Source organism: Schistocerca serialis, chromosome 5, assembly GCF_023864345.2.
Source record: "Schistocerca serialis cubense isolate TAMUIC-IGC-003099 chromosome 5, iqSchSeri2.2, whole genome shotgun sequence".
Lineage (NCBI taxonomy): Eukaryota > Metazoa > Arthropoda > Insecta > Orthoptera > Acrididae > Schistocerca > Schistocerca serialis.
This window is the reverse complement of record NC_064642.1, coordinates 456,466,357-456,491,430: the sequence shown is the minus strand read 5'-3', so window position 1 is coordinate 456,491,430 and position 25,074 is coordinate 456,466,357. Positions and strand designations below refer to the sequence as shown.

Genomic DNA, 25,074 nt, shown 5'->3' with positions numbered 1-25,074 from the left:
GCGTGGACGTGAACCGTATGTGCAGTTGACGGACTTTGAGCGAGGGCGTATAGTGGGCATGCGGGAGGCCGGGTGGACGTACCGCCGAATTGCTCAACACGTGGGGCGTGAGGTCTCCACAGTACATCGATGTTGTCGCCAGTGGTCGGAGGAAGGTGCACGTGCCCGTCGACCTGGGACTAGACCGCAGCGACGCACGGATGCACGCCAAGACCGTAGGATCCTACGCAGTGCCGTAGGGGACCGCACCGCCACTTCCCAGCAAATTAGGGACACTGTTGCTCCTGGGGTATCGGCGAGGACCATTCGCAACCGTCTCCATGAAGCTGGGCTACGGTCCCTCACACCGTTAGGCCGTCTTCCGCTCACGGCCCAACATCGTGCAGCCCGCCTCCAGTGGTGTCGCGACAGGCGTGAATGGAGGGACGAATGGAGACGTGTCGTCTTCAGCGATGAGAGTCGCTTCTGCCTTGGTGCCAATGATGGTCGTATGCGTGTTTGGCGCCGTGCAGGTGAGCGCCACAATCAGGACTGCATACGACCGAGACACACAGGGCCAACACCCGGCATCATGGTGTGGGGAGCGATCTCCTACACTGGCCGTACACCACTGGTGATCGTCGAAGGGACACTGAATAGTGCACGGTACATCCAAACCGTCATCGAACCCATCGTTCTACCATTCCTAGACCGGCAAGGGAACTTGCTGTTCCAACAGGACAATGCACGTCCGCATGTATCCCGTGCCACCCATCGTGCTCTAGAAGGTGTAAGTCAACTACCCTGGCCAGCAAGATCTCCGGATATGTCCCCCATTGAGCATGTTTGGGACTGGATGAAGCGTCGTCTCACGCGATCTGCACGTCCAGCACGAACGCTGGTCCAACTGAGGCGCCAGGTGGAAATGGCACGATCGTCTCCATGGGAGAATAGCAGCCTGCATTGCTGCGAAAGGTGGATATACACTGTACTAGTGCCGACATTGTGCATGCTCTGTTACTTGTGTCTATGTGCCTGTGGTTCCGTCAGTGTGATCATGTGATGTATCTGACCCCAGGAATGTGTCAATAAAGTTTCCCCATCCTGGGACAATGAATTCACGGTGTTCTTATTTCAATTTCCAGGAGTGTATTTCAGATGTGGAAGAATGCAGTATGTAAGGAGGCAGTGTCGCTAGTCTCAGGGCAATGTGAATAAAGTAAAAGAAAATAACAGTTTTAGAACTAGAGGACCGGAAGAATAAGGCGTTAAACGCCAATAGGAACCTAAGGTCCACTTATGGTCTTTCCAGATACGATTAAAATCTACGAAATCGTATGCAGAGGTGAATTTCGCGATAAGAGGAATAGTAGGGAAAAAGGGTTGCAGGATATTAGTGGAACAAGGGCGCATGTGTCGGTCGCCGGTAGTGATCTGGTGAAACGTAAGCAATGGGACTCACCACGGCACAGATTGTGTGGAGTGGGGGACAAACATTTCACACCATCAGGTTGACTGAACATAAACTTTTTATCTGGATGTTGGTCGATTTAAACAATGTACGGAGATTGTGCTACACGTAAGTGGGGGCTACGACATGATTCTAGGATTAGGTTTCTTGTATCAGCAATGTTCCATAATCGATCTTCGAAAACACAAGGTGAAACTGGATAGAAAAATCTTTCAGTCAGAAGAAGCCATTGTAGTGATGTCGCAAGCAGGTCAAGGGGGTCTGGTATGAAAGACGAACAGATTTAACCACAAATGATCACACTAAGGCTTGATATGCACTATTGTGTACCTAAGAGTACAGGGAAATCAGTTTGGGTCAATGTTGTGTCTAGCTTACCGGCAGGAATTTTTTGTATGGCGGAACAATTAAAAGAGAACGGAGTATAAGCTCAGGAGGTATTGTACATGTACAAGAAATAAAGGCTGAAAAGAAACAACCTGAATTTATAGACAATTCTAGCGCAGAGAACATAGGATTAACAAAGGGGTTGTCAACCACTAATATGGATATCCTGGAGGAAGACGAATGGCTTGCGAGCTGTATCAGCCGTGGACAATCGCCGAACGCCATTGAAACTGCATTGCGAGGAAAAGTGAAGCATCTAGAGGGAAGTAATAGCGAATTGATCGAAACATTACTTTTGGAATTTAAGGATTCACTTTTTCCAAAAGAGACAGTACCAGCTACACATATCACGAGGCTGTGCATACCAATGGGAAATGAATCACCAGTCTGTCGCAAACCGCACATAATACCTAAGTACTTACTGCCAATTTTGGAGGAAGCTACCATCAACAGCTGAAATATGGAATAACCGAAGGAACTGCATGTGGGGCAGGAATAGTAGTTGTGCCAGAAGTAATGGATGGAATGCGGAAATATAGGTTTTTTGTGATTACAGACATCTAAATGCGAAAACCATAATGGACGCCTTCCCTTTGCCAGATATCACAGGAACCTTGTACGATTTAGGGCAACGCAAATATTGTTCAACAATTTGAAGACTGGTTATCACCAGATGGAGGTTACACTACGGTATCGACACAAAACAACGTTTCCGATACCCTGGGCACGATACCAATTTGTTAGAAAACGTTACGGATTAAAAAAATGCACCTGCAACGTTTCATAGATTGTTAGACAGATTACTCATAGGTTTAAAACTATGGCAATGCTTAGGGTATCTCGATGACATAATCGTTTATGGGAGTGACATGGAACATCATATGCAGCGATTAAGGAACGTATTCCCGAGGTTAAAAGTAGCGAAGATAACACTGAGTACAGAGAAGTGTAATTTTTTGATGGAAGATGTACCATACCTAGATCATATCATAAGTAAAGATGGGGCTATGAAGATGGGGTTAGACAGACCTAAGATTAATTAGAGCGGTGTGCGAATTTCCTTTATCAGAATCTGCGTAGGAGTTGCAATCATTCTTAGGAGTCACGAACTATTACCGCTTAATCGCGTCCGCTCCCGGTAGCTGAATGGTCAGCGTGACGGATTGTCAATCCTCTGGGCCCGGGTTCGATTCCCGGCTGGGTCGCGGAATTTTCCCCGCCCAGGGACTGCATGTTGTGCTACCCTCATCATTATCCTACCATTCTCATCGACTGCAGGTCGCCGAAGTGGCGTCAAATTGAAAGACCGGCAACCGGCGAACGCTCTGCCGGGCGCTGGCCCTAGCCAAACGATTAAATAAATACCGCTTGCTAGTAAAAGGATTTGCGGATATTGCCAAACCATTGACCCAGATGTTAAAAAAGGGTACTAAATTTGTGTGGCCAGAAGAGTGCTACGAGGAGCTAAAGCTTAATATCGAGTCCGATATTGGTATTTCCGGATTTTTACAATGTGATGCTTCAAAGCAAGCACTCGGCTGTGTGTTGATACAATAGGTAAAAGGCGTAGAACATCCGGTATTTACACATCAATAAATTAAATCCTGCAAAAATAAATTATTCCACAATGGAGAAAGAGATATTAAACCTTATTTGTGGAATCACATATTTCAAATATTATTTGTATGGTAGAGTGTTTAGAGTAATAACAGATCATGCGGCAACAAATTAGTTGTTGGAGTTAAAGCATCCTTCTAGTACGCTGACGCGATGGGCAATAAGATTAAGTGAATTTGATTTCGAAGTTACAGATAAACCAGGGAAGAAACGCGGAACTGTGGATGGATGAAGTACAAAAGTAGAAGTATTACGTGTTGGGGGTTAAGGGCACAAGGAATGGCAAACTTAACAGAAAAAAAATGGCTCTGAGCACTATGGGACTTAACATCTATGGTCATCAGTCCCCTAGAACTTAGAACTACTTAAACCTAACTAACCTAAGGACAGCACACAACACCCAGCCATCACGAGGCAGAGAAAATCCCTGACCCCGCCGGGAATCGAACCCGGGAACCCGGGCAAACTTAACAGAGAGCGGATGATATGTGTAAGCAGTATTTTAAGAAGTCATAGTTTTGTATGCAGGATGGGTTGCTATGCAGAGAAACCAAGCTGAGACCAAGCAATAGAGTGCTACAAGGAGCTCATGATGACATATTAGCCGGTCATGGAGGTTGCAGACGTGCCAACAGAAGAGCAGCAGAAAGATATTGGTGAAGGAACAGGCAAATGGTCGTAAGCCAGTATGTACGGAATTGCATACTGTACACATAATGAGAGGATTTGTGTCGAACAAGAGTACCATTTGAGATGTTGCATGAAACATTAGCAACATTCGAATTTCCCCAAGCGGCCTAAGGCGCTGCAGTCATACACTGTGCGGCTGGTCCCGGCGGAGGTTCGAGTCCTCCCTCGGGCATGGGTGTGTGTGTTTAGGTTAAGTAGTGTGCAAGCTTAGGTACTGATGACCTTAGAAGTTAAGTCCCATAAGATCTCACACAAATTTTTGGACATTCCAATTTCCAGGAATTGATGTTTCAGCTCCATTCAACACTCCTGTAAGGAATAAGTAGGTACAATCATAGATTATTTTTCAAGATAAATAGAAATGGTTGCTATGCCAAACTAGCAGTCAGTAACAATGGTACAACCACTTGTGAATAATACGACACTGAAGTTTGGAGTACCTGAAACAATAGTAACAGACCACGGAACGAGCTTCATGTCAAATCCATCCAAGAAACTGTGTAAGTTATTGAATGTGAAGACGTGAAGGATGAGTCGTCCCCATCCGCAAGCCAATGAAAGAACTGAAGTAATGCATAGGAGAATCGCAAAGATGTTTGGATACTATGTTCAAGTACATCTCACCAACTGGGATATCTGTTTTAAGTATGTCGTCTCCGCCTACAACTCAAAACAGAGTACGAATGTAGGATATCGCCGTATGAAGTAGCTTGTGGTCGTACGATGCCGTCACTGTTCGACATATTGAAAACGAAGAAAGGGAAGACTGGAGAGTCTTTTAAGGAATTTGTCAGAGTGATTAGGGTAATCTGGAATAGGGTGCAGAGGGCAAATACACGAGCACTGGAGAAACAGGAAGAATTGGGCTGTACGGCAAGAATGGCACAGAATAAGGTTGGTCAGTGTGTGATGCTACCAACTTCGTACACGCCGAAGGAACAGAAAAATAAGTTTTTTTCAAAGTATCAGGACCGTACCAAGTGGTAGAGACTACGTCACCGGTAAATGTCAAGACTCAATTGCCTACGAGAACGACAACTGTGTATTTAGGCTGGTTGAAATCTTTCCAAGGGAGTCCGGAAGTTATTCCAAGGATAGGAGGGAGAGTGAGGAGAGAGGTAGCGGAAGATAAAGAAGAGGTAGTGAATGAAACGGTAACGAGGAAACCGTATGAATTACGACCTAGAAGATAGCCATTTAAGATTTTTTTTAGGTTAAGCCTAGACTGAGTTCAATTAGTAAAGACATCTACCCAGCAGCATTGAGTTTAAGGGGGAGGAAATTAATAGATGTTCCATTTTCCTGCACATAAGTGAGGTGCAGAGAAGGCAAGATGATGCGGTTCATAGCGGAACCACTGATGGAAGCGTTGTGGATGAAGCACCTGGAAGGGGGAGTGCTGACCGTCAAGCGGGAAGACCACCTACTGATCACTAGTCATCGCTGGGTATTCGCTGGTGGTATTCAACTCATGGGAGATGCGTAACGAGATGAGAAGATTAGAAGAAGCATTCGACAAATTCCGTCAAGGGACGGAAAGGCATGGCATACTTAGAGGAAGTGCCATGATATGTGAGAGAGTACGTGGAGCGTACGAAAAATTGAGGGGATGACTCCGGTCCTCGAGGCAAGAGGGCTTGTATTGACACTGGAAGTCGGCTTATTGAAAACAATATTTGACACTACTGATGAAGAAGGCATTAGAATGGTTGACGACACCGTAGAAGAGGTTAAGCAGTGAGCAAAAATAAACAAAGCTGTGAGTGACTGGCACACTCTGCAGATTCCAAGTTTAGAGGACGACGTATTAAATAACCAATGACTATTATGACAACTGACTGGAAAAGTAAAGCGGTATGCCAGAGCTACAGAACAGGCAAATTAATCACTTATCAGGGAACTATAAACCGAAGTAGAACTCTTAGATAAGGAAACAGTGCTGACAAAATGCTTGCAGTTCAGAGAAGATAGTGTTTGGGAAGCATATAGGAAAGTAATGGAACTCCAAGAGGCTATGCATCAAGCTGTGAGAGGTCAGCTAGGGGTAAACTTGCTGCCGCAAGATCAGTATTTAGAGTGTGGAAGGGAAGTGCAGGATGAATTACTGCCGGAGTTGGGGCTGTTTTATAACCCGTTCATAAATACTTACCTTTTTATTTCACAGGTAGCCACAGTATCGATGGGAACTGATGGCGTGAAAGTTTACATTTCCATTTCTATACCAGTAGCAGGGAATCGAGCACCTTACGAGTGCTACACACTTCACGCGTATCCTGTCAAATGGAGGATATTGATGAAATTTGTAAGAGTGAAAACGCAGCGACTGTTATTAATTTCAAAAGACAGGGGGAGATATGTAGAAATGGAGGAAGCAAAGTTACAGAAATGCTACTGAGGGGAAATCAGAATCTGTCCGAATATGCTAATAAGAAAGGGGCAGAATTCCTACGCATTGAAATTACTAATGGGACAAAAACCGGTAAGAGAATGCAATAAAGAAGTGATCGAGGCAGAATTGTTCTTTCAGCAGTTCGAGGCCTATTGATTGTTCGCTACATTTTTCAAAATGGCAGTAGTGGGTAGTAGTGCTGAGTTGGGGAAACTTGCGTCGGCAAAGATGCTAGAATGAAGTGGGACTGGTTTGTTATTAAATGGAACAGCGTGCAAGATAAAGGGACTTACTTTCCTTATTCCCGTCGCGGTTTCTGAGATAACTCACCTGAATATTTAGCAGCCTCGTTTGCATTTGCCAGAGGAGCCCAGGGAAGTGCTGCCTTCCATAAATCTAACCAGCTTAAATCAAACTCTAGGGCCAGAATTAATGCAATCAATAAACATGCTTCTGAACCACCAGGAGGGACGAGTTTTCCTGAAAACCTTAGTGCAGCATGTAAATTTATAGCAGAAAATTCAGTACCAGAAAAAGACAATATTATTGCTTGCCATACCAACCACTACAGTGTCACTTATTCTGCTGAGCTTTGTCTTTGATTTGGTGTATAGAAGGTGAAGCATAAGTTTGAGTTCAGATCCATCCATTGTTTGGATTCCAGTGGATTGGATATCTCGAGCATAAAAGAACCAGATGGAAGATGAATGTACAAGGGGGTAGTATAAAGAATTATCGAGTCATTTTGAGTTGTATGTTTGGAATATAGTGTTAGAAGCTATTGTGCAAGAAGCCTAGTAATGAAATAAGTTACGTGGTGTTTGAGTTAAGGAGCAGGGCAAGGGGCCCTGTAAAAATTTGGAAGATTAAGTGATAGGGTTAAGGAAACCTATTGTTACAATGCTGCGCGGGATTAGCTGAGCCGTCTAAGACACTGCAGTCATGGACTGTGCGGCTGATCCCGGCGGAAGTTCGAGTCCTCCCTCGGGCATGGGTGTGTGTGTTTAGCCTTAGGATGATTTAGGTTAAGTAGTGTGTCAGCTTAGGGACTGATGACCTTATCAGTTAAGTCCCATGAGATTTCACACACATCTGAACATTTGAACAATTGTTACAATAATTCTTATGAGGCAAAACAAGGCCAGAAGGGCCAACCGCCAGAAACTCTAGCGTAGTAAATAGTTCAGTTGGGTTCACCGGAGTGACCAGGTCTAGCAACAGCAGATACTGCAATATGCTAGCGGAAGGACGAAAGCCTTTCCTCACTTGCCATCACACAAGTGTCTAGAGTAGGTGCCTTAAGTCCTTTAGCCGGCCGGAGTGGCCGTGCGGTTATAGGCGCTACAGTCTGGAACCGCGTGACCGCTACGGTCACCGGTTCGAATCCTGCCTCGGGCATGGATGTGTGTGATGTCCTTAGGTTAGTTAGGTTTAAGTAGTTCTAAGTTCTAGGGGACTGATGACCACAGTTGTTAAGTCCCGTAGTGCTCAGAGCCATTTGAACATTTTTTTAAGTCCTTTACGAACGTGCTGTAAGAACTATAAGTGTTCAGTCATTAAAGTACTAAAATATTATCATCTCAGTACCAAAGCCCACACCACGAGCCTAGGACACCTGGAGCAGCACTTTGAGTGACATCGCAGAATGCAATACAGGGCCCACTGTTCGAGCACAGGTCGAGGCAGCCTGCCCTGAGCAGCCGCCATTGGAGCAGAGAGCCACCCACTTGCTGGAGGGAGGTCATGGCCGCCTCTGCGATATTGTCGGCTGCGACGTCATGCTGTCAACACGGTCACAGATAGAGACGTTGCTGACTGTGGCATTCAAGTGACAGTCAAGTGACGCCACACTCGGCTCTACTCTTTGAGCTCTCAGTAACGCCAGACATATATTGTTTCACATGTGCGGCAACAGGACACCTCTATCAGGCTATTCCTAATGTACTACGGCCAAGGACTGGAATAATTAATAAGAGGTTAATTAAACAAATCTACTGTTGTCCTGACGTTCCATTTCACTCTCCACAGGTGACAGTATATGGGTCTTTTAACACATAGTAAAAAAAATTGTGAGGAGGTGAAGATTAAATAGGAAGAAATGAAAGTTAGACCTATATTTCAATACAATCATAGACAAATCCCAAACAGTATAAACCACTTGCTTCAATTACTATACTACGGAAGAGTGGTTTCATTTGAAACATGTCGGAAAAGCAAAACAGAACAGACTCGAAGCATTTGAGACGTTGTGCTACAGATGAATGAATGTTGAAAATTGGGTGGCCTGATAAGGTAAGGAATGAGGAGGCTCTGCACAGAATCAGAGAGGAAAAGAATATGACATCAGGGAATGACTTCCGTGGCACTAGAGGGAGCCGTAGAGCGAAAAAACTGCGGAGGAGGACAGAGATTGGAATACATCCAGCAAATAGCTGAGGACTTAGATTGGAATGGCTAATCTGAGATGAAGAGTTTGGCACGGGAGATGAATTCGTGGCGGGATGCGTCAAACCAGTCAGGAAGTTGATGACTCAAAAACATAATAATTAACAAAAAAATTTTATTTAAAAATAACGTTCGAATACAGGTCTATTAGACATAAGCCCACCATATGTACATTTGTCGACTTAAAGAATGTGTATGACTCAGTCGACCGTAAATCCCTTGTCAACACTCTAACAGAAATGTATGAAGACAGTAACTGTTCTCGAAAGAACAGAATACTGTTAATGACCGTGCAGCTTTTCCCTGAAATAAATGATGACTAACTGTAACCCTCAGCTGCCGACAAGTGTTGTTGATATACCTCGATGGGGACAGCTGAAAATGTGTGCCCCGACCGGGACTCGAACCCGGGATCTCCTGCTTACATGGCAGACGCTCTATCCATCTGAGCCACCGAGGACACAGATGAATAGGGCGACTGCAAGGACTTATCCCTTGCACTCCTCCCGTGAGACTCACATTCCCAACTGTCCACAATTCTACATATATAATGTACCTTATAGAAATTTGCCCATCCACTCATAACTCGCGCACCCTTTGGCGATTCCCGTAAGAGTTTGGGCAACCTGTGCGTATTCGCACAGACGAAGGTCAATGGCTGGGTAGCCTTTAACCATATATAACCATATATAACTGTTCTCGAAAGACATAGTAGGTTGGGGAGCCTGGTAAAACAGGACAGGCGGCGAATTGTGACGCAACTAACATCAGGCTGAGTAGAGTACAAATGTGTCTGAACCCACAGTGCACCCAGCATTCCTAACGATGGGCCTCCGCAGCCGAAGACCCATGCTTGTGCCACTCTTAGTACTACGAAATTGGCAACTACGACTGAAATCGGCACCTGACCATCAGCTCTGGATGTTGGCCCAGTGGCAGTGTGTTTCATGATCTGACGAATCCCGATACCTTCTTCATTATGCCGATGGGATGACGCGAATCTGTCGTCTTTCAGGCGAACAGTTCCTTAACACCTGCACTGTGGGACGGAATAAGCAACTAGTGGTGGCTCCGTTATGGTCTGGGAAACATTCACGTTGCCATTCATGCATCTAGTGGGGCTCGTGCAAGGCACCATGATAGGCAAGGAGTATCATACAGTGGCATTTTGTAGCAAGATAATGCGTCATTCCTGTGGAGTGATGGTTTGAGGAACGCAGTGGCGAGTTCCAGTTAATCTGCTGGCTCCCAGCTCGCCATATCCGAACCCGATCGAAAACACCTGGGATATGATTGAATATAGCGTCAGAATTCATCACTCCTCTCCCCAGAATTTACTTGGAGTAGGTGATTTGTGTGTGTGATACAATCAGGTAAGTTTTGGTACATTTCGTTTTAGATATGGTGTAACCTCTCCACCACATTTGTTTCTTTATGATATTTAGGCCAACTTTACCTCACATTCTATAAAATTCTGAAACTGTGTATCCAAAAACATCCAATTTAAACTCAAATGCTAACCTTTGACAAAACAGAACCTAATTTGAATTTATCTGTAACTTGTCTGAATACAACTTATCTATGTTAAATGCGCAACTGAAGTAACACAATTATCTATCCCTAATCAAAATTTCTACTTAAATTGCAACTTGACAACATTGTTGCAGATTTCTCGAAAGCACAGCAGCAAACAGCTGTCAATCAGTCTCTAAGCTAGATTTATAAATGTAGGTAAAATTTCCTGCTATTATTACATAGCACATGCGGTAATACGTAACGATAACCAGCGGGGTGGTGAGAGTAACTATTCCTATAAAATCATATTCCAAGGCAATGATTTTAATATGAAGTACATATTCAGAATGACAGACTAAAACTTCACGTGATCTTCACAAACAACGTATGTCAGGACGGTACAGTGCTTAACAAAGAGAATGATTTTGAAAGAGTGCAATGTTAGCAGATAATTTCTAAGAAAACCAAACAGTTTAATCAATTAATAAGTTAATGCATTCCTCAGGGAAGTGGGGCGGTGTTTCTCTCAGCTCTGAGTAAGTGAACCACGTTAACTAGCTCCCAATAATCATTTCTATAAATTACGTGCGCAGTGCTGCAGTCTTATCGCAGACTGCTTCTCTTCAAAAAATAATAACATTAATCAAGATTTTTACCTCTTTTGCTTTCCAATATATACATCATATTCGTCTTTGTTGCCTTTACAATAAATCCCTCTTCCTCTAACTGACAAAATCGCAAGTCAACAGAGCACTACAGAATGCGTCAATCACTTACCACACTTCTGCTAAGAATGTATCAGACTGCGCAGAGTCAAAGACTGTGTGTGCCACGAGAAGACCGAAGAATGTTTAATGGTAACGTTCTTGCTCTCTCTCTGCCGTGCACATCGGTGACACACAAAAATCGAAACGACGTGACCCACTTACAAAGATAACACCAGCGTTGTGTATTGTAGATCATCTGCTGGTTAATTATTTTAAATTTTTTATCTCTACGCGCCTGAAGATGGTTCTATGCAACCAAAACAGGTCATAACTTTAGAAATGTGTGCAACCTAGAAGTACAATAAAATTTGTCGACCATCTTTACACAACTCTGCCAGTCTTATATTTACACCAGGCGGTTCTGACGTACAACCTGATGTATATGCGGTGGTATGTCACAGTTCACAGGAAATGCCTGAAGGGCAAAATGTGGTCGATTCGAAATTGATAGCAAGTTACAAAATAAAAACAAACGCAGCTGAGTGCAGAAAACAACATAAGAAAACAGACTTTATTCCGCATAATATGACATACAACAGCTGCGGTTCCCAATTTTCAGCTCTTTGGAAGCAACAGGATAGTAGAAACATAGCAATGTGGATATTCAGGAGATACCGGTATAGCAGACATTCGAGTAGGAGAGGATGTGTCTGATCAACGCTTTGCAGGTTAGGAGAAATGCTGGGCCGGTTGATGACGTGGAAGGCACCTTTTTTTAAACTCCCTTTAATTTATATGAGGGGTGTTGAATCAGTAATGTAACATATTTTCTGTTCTGAAATCAGATTGGTTTCATTCAGGATTTCACTACGCCATATTATTCCCCAATCATCTGGCCAGAAAACCCCACTTTTCAAAATAATCTTCGTTCAGTGTGACAGCCTTAGGCCACATTATTGTGAGGGCCTGTAGGCCCGCGTGGTGCCACTCTGCCGATCGACCTCAGAGCCAACGTTTGGCTGCACCAATAACCTACCCATCATCCACTTACTACTTCCCGCCGAGCACGCCTTGAGCCAAACAAATGGAAGTCGGAAGGTGCGAAGTCCGAGCTGTAGGGTGGATGACGAAGAACTGTCCTCTTCGGTGCACAGATTTGCATGAGGCCTTGTGTTGTCATGAAGATGATGTTAGTTTGCATTTTTCGTGGCGACGAACATGTTGATGTAATTTCTTCAGTTTCCTGATACATTTCAGAGTTCATCGTTGCACCATGAGGGAGAACAAGAAAAACGATAGCTCATTCGAACTCCCAGAACACCATCTCCATAACATTAACAGCTAAGTCTGCGGCTTTGAACTTTTTGTTCTGAGGGGAGATGGTGTGCCGCCATTCCATGATTCCCCATTGTTTACGGTTCCAAGTGATGAACTCATGTTTCATCGCCGATTTTCGACAAAAAGTTGTCACGATCAACCTAGTAACGCACAAACAATGCGGCACAGATAGTCATTCGTTGCTTTCTTTGGTCTTCTATTAGGCGGCGTGGAACACAGCGGCCAAACACCTTTGAGTACTGCAGCTGGCGGACGAGTGTCAGCCCTGCCAACAGAGATGACTAGCTGTGCAGCGCGGTGTTCGATGTGATCTGTCTGTCACCTAGAATGAGAATGTCCGCACGTTGCAACACTGCAGGAGTCACAGATGTGTACCATCGGCCAGCATGTCCAAGGACGGACAGGTTTGCGCGACCGTGTTGCGATGATGACAGACACCTCACCCAACGACTCACCGAGCTTTTGCTCACCGCCATGTGTCCGTAGATATTCTGCAAGCCCCTATCAATATCTGTGCCGCTCTGACTTTCCGCCAAAAGAAATCAACGACCGCTCTCTGCGAGGAATTCACTACCGTTACAAACCCAGAAGCGTACGTATAGCGCTGCCACCTATGGGAACTTTATGAATTTGAAGGGGATAAAGCGGGAATTTTCCACGATGCCCCACAAGAAATTTCTAATTTCTTAAAACGAAAACTGGAGTAGCAGAAGAGTGTTGCATTATTTGTTGAACGCCCCTCGCAGTTTGTTTACATTTGGGAACAAACTTATTACGGAGAACATCACAACCACTCAAGTTTTAATGCAGCCGAGGTGAAGCGCCCGGCAAAGTGACGTCACGTTTAACATATGGGACCCTTCCACCGCGCCGTCGGTGCACCTTAATCGAAAGAAACGACCGACAGCGGTGCACTGGCAGCAGGAAAGCAGGTCGCGATCCGATGCTGATTCACGTCCGATTTAACGAGGAGGGACGAGTCTCGACCGACGCGGACGGCACCCCTTGGCTGAGTGCGGCTGCTCTCCGCCATAATTCTCGCGCGTGCGCAGCGCGCGGCCATACATCCATCGCAGCGCGCAAAGCCTGGCACTTTGGGGTCAGCCCGGCGGTCGTGGCGCTCCGCCAGCGCAGCTGTTGTCATCCCCACAGCTCCCTCTTAGGCGCGATTCCTGTTTTTGCCGCGCGGTCCCTCAGACGGCTTAATGTGCGGCATCCATTACCCCCTTCCGACAAGGCATTATGCCTTATTTCGCCATTTTTCATTACCAGTCCGGATGAGTTCTAGAGAAAGCGATAAACGTTCTGACTGGTACTGACGCTACGCCTTCCTTAAACTACTGTCTGGAAGATAAACACAGAGATAAATTTTACCGCGAAGGGTAGAGAATTCATAGTGCTTCACACTGAGGTGATAAGTCATAGGACAGCGATATGCACATATACAGACTGCGGAAATATCACGTACACAAGATATAAAAGGGCAGTGCCTTTGTCATTTGTACTCAGGTGATTCATGTGAAAATATTTCAGACTTCATTATGGCCGCACTTTGAAAGTGTAATGGTAGTTGGAGATAGACGCATAAGAAATTTCATTTCGGAAATCATTAGGGAATTCAATATTCCGAGATCTACAGTGTAAAGAGTATGCCGAGAATACGAATTTCGGGGATTATCTCTCACCACGAGCGACGCAGTGTCCACGGCCTTCACTAACGATCGTGAGAAGCGGCGTTTGGTAGAGTTGTTAGTGCTAACAGACAAGCAACGTACTTGAAAAAACCGCATAAATCAGCAGACTACCAACGCGAGTGCCTTTGCTAAAACCACGAAATTGCCCGCAGCAATTCTCTGGGCTAGTGACCATATCGGTTGGAACGTAGACGATTGGAACACCATGGCCTGGTCAATTACGTCCCGATTTCAGTTGGTAAGAGAAGATGGTTAGGTTCGAGTGTGGCGCAGCCCCTCAAAGTCATGGACCTTAGTTGTCGACAACGCACTGTGCAGTCTGGTTGTGGCTCCATTATGGTGTAGGCTGTATTTGCATAGAATGGACTGGGTCCTCTGGTCCAACTGATGCGATCACTGACTGGAAATAGTTATGTTCGGCTGCTTAGTGACCACATGCGGCCATTCATGTTCATGTTCCCAGATAATGATGGACTTTTATGGATGACAATGCCTACTCACGAGGACACAGTCGTTCGCGTTCGTTTTGAAGAGCACCCAGGACAATTCGATGAATAATTTGGCCACACAGTTGGCCCGCAATGAAACCCATCGCCCATTTATTGGAAACAGACAGTTGGTACACAAAATCCTGCACCGGCAACACTTTCGCAATTATTGATGGCTGTAAAGGCAACATGGCTCATTATCTCTGCAGGGAATCTCAGCGACTTGTTGAGTCCACGCCACGTCGAGTTGATCCACTTGTTTTGTGTCCTCAGTCCCCTCAACGGGTTTGATGCGGCCCGCCACGAATTCCTCTGCGGCACCAACCGTTGTATCTCAGAGTAGCAATTGCGAACTACGTTTTCAATAATTTCTGAATGTATTCCAATCACTGTCTTCCTCAACGGTTTTGACCTCTACAGCTCCCACTAGTACCATAGAAGTTAATCCTTAAGTCTAACTACGTGTCCTATCATTATGTGTCTTCTTCTTTTCAGTGTTTTCCACACATTCCTTTCCTCGCTGATTCTGTGAAGGACCTCCTCATTCCGTATCTCCCTATAGATTACCCCCATTATTCTTATAATCTCGAAAATCTTGCCCCATTTTACATGAACGCTTTTGCCAGGTCGCCTAATCCCATGAACGTGTCTCGATTTTTCATTTGCCGTGCTTCCACTGTCAGCCGCATTGTCATAATTTCCTCTCCAGTCTCTTTTCCTTTTCTAAGGCCAAACTGCTCGTCGTCTAACACAACCTCAGTTTTCATTCCCATACTTCAGTATTTTATTCTTGTCCGCAACTTGGAAGCGTGAGCTGTTAAGTTGATTGTGCAACAGTCCTGTTGCCGTTTCCTGTATTATCTGGATGATAGTTTTCCGAAAGTCAGGTGGTATGCTGCCACACTCATACATTCTACACGCCAAAGTGAACAGTAGTTTTGCTGCCACTTCCTCCGAAGATTTTATAAATTCTGATGAAACATTATCTATCCCTTCTGCTTTGTTTTGCCTTACGTCCTCCAAAGCTCTCTCAAATTTTGATTCTAATACTGGATGCCCTATCTCCTCTTACTCGACTCTTGTTTCTTCTTCTATCACATGAGACAAATATTTCCCCTCATAGAGGCCTTTAGTGTCCTCTTGCCATCTATCCTCTCTCTCCTCTACATTTGACAGGGGAATTCCCGTTGCACTCTTTATGTTATCACTATTGCTTTTAATTTCACCGAAGGTTATTTAGACTTTTCTGGTCAGTCCATCCGAGAATGATTTCTTATTCAATTTTTCCCATTTTTCATGCAGGTGCTTCGTCTTAGCTTCCCTGCACTTCCTATTTACATCATTCCTCAGCGACATGTATTTATGTATGTATACCTGTACTATCGTTGTCAGTGTTGGTATGCTTTCGATTCCGATAAGAACAAACCTATCACTGAAATGTTCATAGTAACACACTATCTGCCCTACCTTCGTATTCATAACGAATGCTACTCCCGTTATAACAGTTTCTGCTGCTGTTCATATTCTCTTTTCCATTTCATTTCACTGACCCATACTCTCTCAGGCTTGAGCCTTTGAATTTCCGTTTTCAGATTTTATAGCTTCCCTACCACATCCAAGCTACATACATTCCACGCCCCGGCTCGAAGAACGTTCTTATTTTGTTGGTTATTCAGTTTTTTTCTCATGGTCACCTCCGCTTTGGTAGTCCCCTCCATGAGACCCGAGTGAGGGACTATTCCGGGATCTTTACTGAATCGAGAGATCATCATGACACTTGAAACTTCCTGGCAGACTAAAACTGTGTGCCGGACCGAGACTCGAACTCGGGACCTCTGCCTTTCACGGGCAAGTGCTCTACCAACTGAGATACCCAAGCACGACTCACAACCCGTCCTCACAGCTTTAATTCCGCCAGTACCTCGTCTCCTACCTTCCAAACTTCACAGAAGCTCTCCTGTGAACCTTGCAGAACTAGCACTCCTGTAAGAGAGGATATTGCGAAGACATGGCTTAGCCACAGCCTGGGGGATGTTTATAGAATGAAATTTTCACTCTACAGCGGAGTGTGCGCTGATATGAAACTTCCTGGCAGATTGAAACTGTGTGCCGGACCGAGACTCGAACTCGGGACCTTTGCCATTTGCGGGCAAGTGCTCTCCCAACTGAGCTACCCAAGCACGACTCACGCCCCGTTCGCAGGAGAGCTTCTGTGAAGTTTGGAAGGTAGGAGAAGAGGTACTGGCGGAATTAAAACTGTGAGGACGGGACGTGAGTCGTGCTTGAGTAGCTCAGTTGGTAGAGCACTTGCCCGCGAAAGGCAAACGTCCCGAGTTCGAGTCTCGGTCCGGCGCACAGTTTTAATCTGCCAGGAAGATTCATATCAGCGCACACTCCGCTGTAGAGTGACAATTTCATTCTAGAATCATGACACTTAATCAATTGCAGGCCAAATGTCCTGTGAATACATGTTATGTGTCTTTGATTCAGTGGTTTCCATTGCCTTCTGCATCCTCACGCCGTTGATCAATTCTGATTCTTTCACCTTTAGGAGCAGTTTCCCACCGCAAGTACAAGAGATTGCCCTGAACCTCTGTCCGCTCTTCAGCGTTCTCTCATAAGGCCGTTGGCTGAATGAGGATGCCGGAAGTCTTCCGTCGCCAGTGCTGATTATTAATCGAAATATAAGTGGCGAGGGTTTTCCCACCCAGAACCGATTACATTTTGATTATAAATCAAAGACGCCACCCCTAGACCAAGGATGCTGCAGTACGTCGGGTAAAAGGAGGTCCGGTACAATATTAATAGGTATCCCATGACTTGTCACCTAAGTGTATTTTATGAGACCATCCGACTTGCTTCTTCATATACAGGATCTTGTAAGCTGGAGATGCAAGTCAGCAGGTAGATGAGTCCTACTAGCTTCGGCACAATATCACATCGTCGAGTTCTAACGAATATACACTCCTGGAAATTGAAATAAGAACACCGTGAATTCATTGTCCCAGGAAGGGGAAACTTTATTGACACATTCCTGGGGTCAGATACATCACATGATCACACTGACAGAACCACAGGCACATAGACACAGGCAACAGAGCATGCACAATGTCGGCACTAGTACAGTGTATATCCACCTTTCGCAGCAATGCAGGCTGCTATTCTCCCATGGAGATGATCGTAGAGATACTGGATGTAGTCCTGTGGAACGGCTTGCCATGCCATTTCCACATGGCGCCTCAGTTGGACCAGCGTACGTGCTGGACGTGCAGACCGCGTGAGACGACGCTTCATCCAGTCCCAAACATGCTCAATGGGGGACAGATCCGGAGATCTTGCTGGCCAGGGTAGTTGACTTACACCTTCTAGAGTACGTTGGGTGGCACGGGATACATGCGGACGTGCATTGTCCTGTTGGAACAGCAAGTTCCCTTGCCGGTCTAGGAATGGTAGAACGATGGGTTCGATGACGGTTTGGATGTACCGTGCACTATTCAGTGTCCCCTCGACGATCACCAGTGGTGTACGGCCAGTGTAGGAGATCGCTCCCCACACCATGATGCCGGGTGTTGGCCCTGTGTGCCTCGGTCGTATGCAGTCCTGATTGTGGCGCTCACCTGCACGGCGCCAAACACGCATACGACCATGATTGGCACCAAGGCAGAAGCGACTCTCATCGCTGAAGACGACACGTCTCCATTCGTCCCTCCATTCACGCCTGTCGCGACACCACTGGAGGCGGGCTGCACGATGTTGGGGCGTGAGCGGAAGACGGCCTAACGGTGTGCGGGACCGTAGCTCAGCTTCATGGAGACGGTTGCGAATGGTCCTCGCCGATACCCCAGGAGCAACAGTGTCCCTAATTTGCTGGGAAGTGGCGGTGCGGTCCCCTACGGCACTGCGTAGGATCCTACGGTCTTGGCGTGCATCCGTGCGTCGCTGCGGTCCGGTCCCAGGTCGACGGGCACGTGCACCTTCCGCCGACCACTGGCGACAACATCAATGTACTGTGGAGACCTCACGCCCCACGTGTTGAGCAATTCGGCGGTACGTCCACCCGGCCTCCCGCATGCCATCTATACGCCCTCGCTCAAAGTCCGTCAACTGCACATACGGTTCACGTCCACGCTGTCGCGGCATGCTACCAGTGTTAAAGACTGCGATGGAGCTCCTTATGCCACGGCAAACTGGCTGACACTGACGGCGGCGGTGCACAAATGCTGCGCAGCTAGCGCCATTCGACGGCCAACACCGCGGTTCCTGGTGTGTCCGCTGTGCCGTGCGTGTGATCATTGCTTGTACAGCCCTCTCGCAGTGTCCGGAGCAAGTATGATGGGTCTGACACACCGGTGTCAATGTGTTCTTTTTTCCATTTCCAGGAGTGTATTATCATACGGAGTATTTTAGCAATCATGTGCCTGGTTCGATGAACATTCGACTTATTGAATACAGAATGTACCTGCTGACACATTTGGCTCATTGGTTATCACACTGGACTCGCATTCGGGAGGATGATGGTTCAAACCAGCGTCTGGCAATCCTAACGACCAAGTGATCCTGCTGATTGAAGCTGTATAACCGGCTGGAACTCCAGACGGACACTGCCCTCTCATGACCAACATTCTACCATTTGGAGGACCAGACATCGTCGGATGACGTAGATTCGTTTGTTAAGATTTTTTAATGGTCTTGAGTATGATAATGGATAAAATTACAATTTTCTGGTAATCGTTTCCGGTTGATTCAGAACCATTTTCCAACTCCAAAACAGGCCACAGCAGCCCACCCAGCTCACTGCCGCCCCACACCGATCCCATGGTTATGGTGGTGCGGAACTTCTCCCCCCACCCCCTCTCCCCCCTCCCCCCCCCCCCCCCCCCGCAGGAACGTTTCATACCTCATACCAGACGAGTGTAACCCCAAATGTTTGCGTGGTAGGGTAATTATGGTGTACACGTATGTGGAGACAGTGTTTGCGCAGCAGTAGTCTACATAGTGTAACTGAGGTTGAATAGGGGGAACCAGCCCGTATTTGCCCAGGCAGATGGAAAACCGCCTTAAAAACTATCTACAGGCTGGCCGGCACACCAGACCTCGACAATGATCCGCTGGCCGGATTCTTGCTGGGGACCGGCACGCTTTCCCGCTCGGAAAGCAGCACGTTAGACCACGCGGCAAGCTGGGCGGGCTGTTAAGGGTAACTCAGAACATGCTCCATAAACAGCTAGTTCGTAAGCAGAATTTCAGCGATAACATCGTCGTTACCAAGGGTAAAACGTGGTTTCGTACTAATTTTGTGAATATGTTACCAATGTTTCCATATACACTCCTGGAAATGGAAAAAAGAACACATTGACACCGGTGTGTCAGACCCATCATACTTGCTCCGGACACTGCGAGAGGGCTGTACAAGCAATGATCACACGCACGGCATAGCGGACACACCAGGAACCGCGGTGTTGGCCGTCGAATGGCGCTAGCTGCGCAGCATTTGTGCACCGCCGCCGTCATTGTCAGCCAGTTTGCCGTGGCATACGGAGCTCCATCGCAGTCTTTAACACTGGTAGCATGCCGCGACAGCGTGGACGTGAACCGTATGTGCAGTTGACGGACTTTGAGCGAGGGCGTATAGTGGGCATGCGGGAGGCCGGGTGGACGTACCGCCGAATTGCTCAACACGTGGGGCGTGAGGTCTCCACAGTACATCGATGTTGTCGCCAGTGGTCGGCGGAAGGTGCACGTGCCCGTCGACCTGGGACCGGACCGCAGCGACGCACGGATGCACGCCAAGACCGTAGGATCCTACGCAGTGCCGTAGGGGACCGCACCGCCACTTCCCAGCAAATTAGGGACACTGTTGCTCCTGGGGTATCGGCGAGGACCATTCGCAACTGTCTCCATGAAGCTGGGCTACGGTCCCGCACACCGTTAGGCCGTCTTCCGCTCACGCCCCAACATCGTGCAGCCCGCCTCCAGTGGTGTCGCGACAGGCGTGAATGGAGGGACGAATGGAGACGTGTCGTCTTCAGCGATGAGAGTCGCTACTGCCTTGGTGCCAATCATGGTCGTATGCGTGTTTGGCGCCGTGCAGGTGAGCGCCACAATCAGGACTGCATACGACCGAGGCACACAGGGCCAACAACCGGCATCATGGTGTGGGGAGCGATCTCCTACACTGGCCGTACACCACTGGTGATCGTCGAGGGGACACTGAATAGTGCACGGTACATCCAAACCGTCATCGAACCCATCGTTCTACCATTCCTAGACCGGCAAGGGAACTTGCTGTTCCAACAGGACAATGCACGTCCGCATGTATCCCGTGCCACCCAACGTGCTCTAGAAGGTGTAAGTCAACTACCCTGGCCAGCAAGATCTCCGGATCTGTCCCCCATTGAGCATGTTTGGGACTGGATGAAGCGTCGTCTCACGCGGTCTGCACGTCCAGCACGAACGCTGGTCCAACTGAGGCGCCAGGTGGGAATGGAATGGCAAGCCGTTCCACAGGACTACATCCAGCATCTCTACGATCGTCTCCATGGGAGAATAGCAGCTTGCATTGCTGCGAAAGGTGGATATACACTGTACTAGTGCCGACATTGTGCATGCTCTGTTGCCTGTGTCTATGTGCCTGTGGTTCTGTCAGTGTGATCATGTGATGTATCTGACCCCAGGAATGTGTCAATAAAGTTTCCCCTTCCTGGGACAATGAATTCACGGTGTTCTTATTTCAATTTCCAGGAGTGTAGCTTGCGTCTATATTCCTGACAACTGCAAAAATTTTGCACATTTTACTTTACTGAACTTTCTTTCTTCTAGTTTCTCAAATCCCATGAAGGTATCATAATTTTTTTCTTAAGTCTTGCTCCCATTATCAAACTGAGCTGGATCGGGCAAATCGGACTTGCATTGAAGAGGACGGAGGTTCAATTCTCATCTGGTCATCCAAATTAATATTTTCCACGATCTTCCTAAATCGTTCGAGGCAAGAGCACAGCCGTATTGCTGACCCATGCTTTCGTAATCCGAGCGTGTGTTCCGTCTCTAACGATCGTGCTGTCGACAGGACAAACTCTGATCTTCTTTCCCTGCTGCGATTATCAAACGCAAAGTTATAACTACCTGTCTGATGCCCTTACCTTCCTTAAAGCCAAACTGATGGTTATCCAACACATCTTTAGTTTTCTTTCTCACTCTTCTGTTAATTATTCTTGCGAGCCACTTGGATGCATGAGCTATTAGGCTGATTGTACGAAAATTCTCGCACCTATCGACACCTGATCTTGATACCTTCGAGATTCTAAAGATGTCATTTATCCTGAATTTGATGCTACGTCAAAATTCATGGTGAACTTTCAGCCGTCCTTTAATTTTTACAATTCGCTTCGCTACTAATTTCGGTCAAATGACCATTCTCAAGCATAAGCTGGCATAAACGGTGGGAAAGTTCTACCACAATAAGAGTAATTTTCTCCTTCGCGCCTCCGATAGTAGCAAAAAGTTTTTTTACAATAACAGCTGTGAACAATAGTTTACATGAAGAAGCAAAGTTCACAACAACAGGTCAGTTTGTTACTAGCTGTCGTTGTGAACTTTGCTTCTTCACATAAACTATTGTACACAGCTGTTATTGTACAAAATTTTTGCTACTATGGTAGGCTCGAACTATGGTAGGCGTAAAGGAGAAAATTATACTATGGTATAACTTTCCAGCCGTTTATGCCAGCTTATGCTTGATAATGGTCATTTGACCGAATCTAGTAGCGAAGCGAATTGAGGAAAATAAATGACAGTTGAAGGCTCAGCATAAATTTTAACAATTATTTGCAGCTGAATATCCTCACTTGCAAACACACATATGATGATATGTTTCCAGACTCATATATTCTACACACCATCCTGAACAGTCCTTTGGATGATACAAGAAACGCCGGGTTTGTTTAGTAATCACGAATGCTTCAAGGAGATGCTCATTCGGCTGCAGAGGCAGAAGCTACAAGTAGACGGCATGGTACACTGTTAACTTCACAGAACTGTCAACTTATTGCTTCCGTGCAGGAAAACCTCGCGAATCTTGTGGGAACGTCTTGTACATAGTTCTGGAGAGTATAAATTCTACACTGCGTGGGGTAGCCGCACGGTCTTTGGCGTCTTGTCGCGGTTCTCGAGGCTCTCCCCGTCGGAGGCTCAAGTCTTCCATCGGGCATGGATGTGTGTGTGTTGTCCTTAGCGTAAGTTAGTTTAAGTCAGCTCAAGTAGTGTGTAAGCGTAGGGGACGATGACCTCAGCAGTTAGGTCCCATAGAACTTACCACAAATTTCCAAACAGATTCTACAATTACAAATCGACCTCCATCCGAAACTTCAGAACGAAGGCGATAAGTAAAAGCAAAAATTCAATCACGCTTATTTTACTGCGAGCAATGCTACTGAGTTAAGAACCGGAATTATTACCTAGTCCTATGGTGATGGAGCAGATTCGATGAAACAAATTAGAATTAATATGTATTATATGACTAGGTTAGTGATTAGTTACAATGAGTTAGCTACGAGGGCATGCTGAAAAATAATGCCTTCGATTTTTTTAATGTGAGAACTCTTCTTTACATGCATCTAGACAAAAAAATCTCTGCAACATCCCTTGTTCTTTATGGGTGTGCGGCCTCTTATGCCGCTTTAGAAGTGTGAAACAGGTCAGACACCACTGCAGCGCACCATTGCAGCTGACTACATCGCTTATGCATGGCCACAAGTCAAAATTAGCGTCGAGGCGGGCACTTGATTTGTTTAAATATGCACACGCGGCCTTGTTGCTGTCGTAACAAAGATAAATGAGCGACTGCGGCTGTGTCGTCAGGATATAATTGAGATTAATTCGCTCAGCCGCTGTCTGTGCCACGTGTACCTGCTTACTTGCCAAAAGTGATGCCGTATTTTTAGAGTAAGGCGGGCGTTCTAAACAGTGTTGAGGTGAGAATCACGGATTTACTCAGATAAACGAAAAGCATAAAAAATTATAAACTTTTAGTTCTTATTGTGCTGGGATGTTATACTTCCTACCACATAGTAAAACATAAGAGGACAAGTCGAAAAGTATAGATAATTAAGAAACCATTGCGTGTAACAATAGTTCTGTGATCTCTCTCAAGCACTACGCATTTGAACTGTCTCTTGACAAGCTTCCCAATTCCATCGTGGGAGAATCTTCGTCGCATCGTGCGCATCCACACTCTTCTCAACCTCGTCCTGCGGTGAATTGACGTAGGTGACCCTTCATCGGCCCGAAAACATGAAAGTCACTTGCACCTAGATCAGCATTGTACATTGGATGTTCCAAATACTGAAAACCAAGATTGTTAATGCACTGGATTGTTTTCCCCACTGCGTAAGATCAGATATTATTCTAATGCAAAATCACATCTTTTCAGTTGTATTCTCTCGTCCTCGCTTTCATTTAGGGTTTCATGTCTCGCAGTAGCTGGCGGCCGCAGACTTTCGGCATAAGAGCTCACCTGTTCCGCCAAAGGCCTTGTCAAAGAGGATGGAGGAGTGGACAGAGGTTCGGGGCACTCTCTTGCCCTTGGGGTGGTAAACTCCCTCAAAAGGCGGAAGAATCAACAACGATCCACGACATGAGGATGCAGAAGGAAATGGAAACAACTGCATGAAAGACATACCTTGTAAATCCATAGGCGTGTACTTGATGCGATATCGTGATGATCTCTCCAATGGCAATAAACTCAAGACTAGCTCCCGTTCGGATATCCAGGAAGGGAGAGATGACCATGAGAAATTGATTAACCAACGAAAGGGTAACGTTTTACGAAACGGGCGTGGAAAATCAGATGTTTGAACTTGATGGGGAAGCTAGAAAATCTAAAGGGGAAAATGCTGAGGCTTAATTTGGATACAGTGGGGGTCAGTGTTGTGAAATGGGAAGAAGGGAGAGGATACCTAATCAGACAAATATACGGTAATACCAAAAGCAGAAGAAATGGTATACCTGGAGTAGGATTCCTTATGAACAGGGAGGGTAGGGCAGAGAGTGATTTACTAAGGACATTCCGGTAATAGAGTCATTCTCAGCAGAATAGACAGAAAACCAATATCGGCAACAATAATTCAGTTACACTAGGGCTGTTAGGAAAGACAGGAACGATCGGTCGCTAAATGGATACGACTGTGAAAATCCGACACGAGGCTTTTCACAGACGTTTTGGGCAGTGTCTCTAGTATGCCAGTCGATCATATCAAGACGCTCTTTTCAGTTGTGAGCCCACAGTGAGCGAGTAAAGGTGCCTAGAACAACGATGTCTCCCGCCGAGCAGGAGGGCCCGCTGAGAGGCTTCGAATTA

The 25,074-nt window shown here is 46.2% G+C and overlaps 1 non-coding gene across 1 annotated transcript; it reads right to left on the bottom strand.

The window, feature by feature from the left end:
- Positions 1-9,364: 9,364 nt before the first annotated feature.
- Trnat-ugu (transfer RNA threonine (anticodon UGU)) lies at positions 9,365-9,438 on the bottom strand. The gene has a single exon. It is a non-coding gene; the product is annotated as a tRNA-Thr (tRNA).
- Between the last annotated feature and the right edge of the window lie 15,636 nt (positions 9,439-25,074).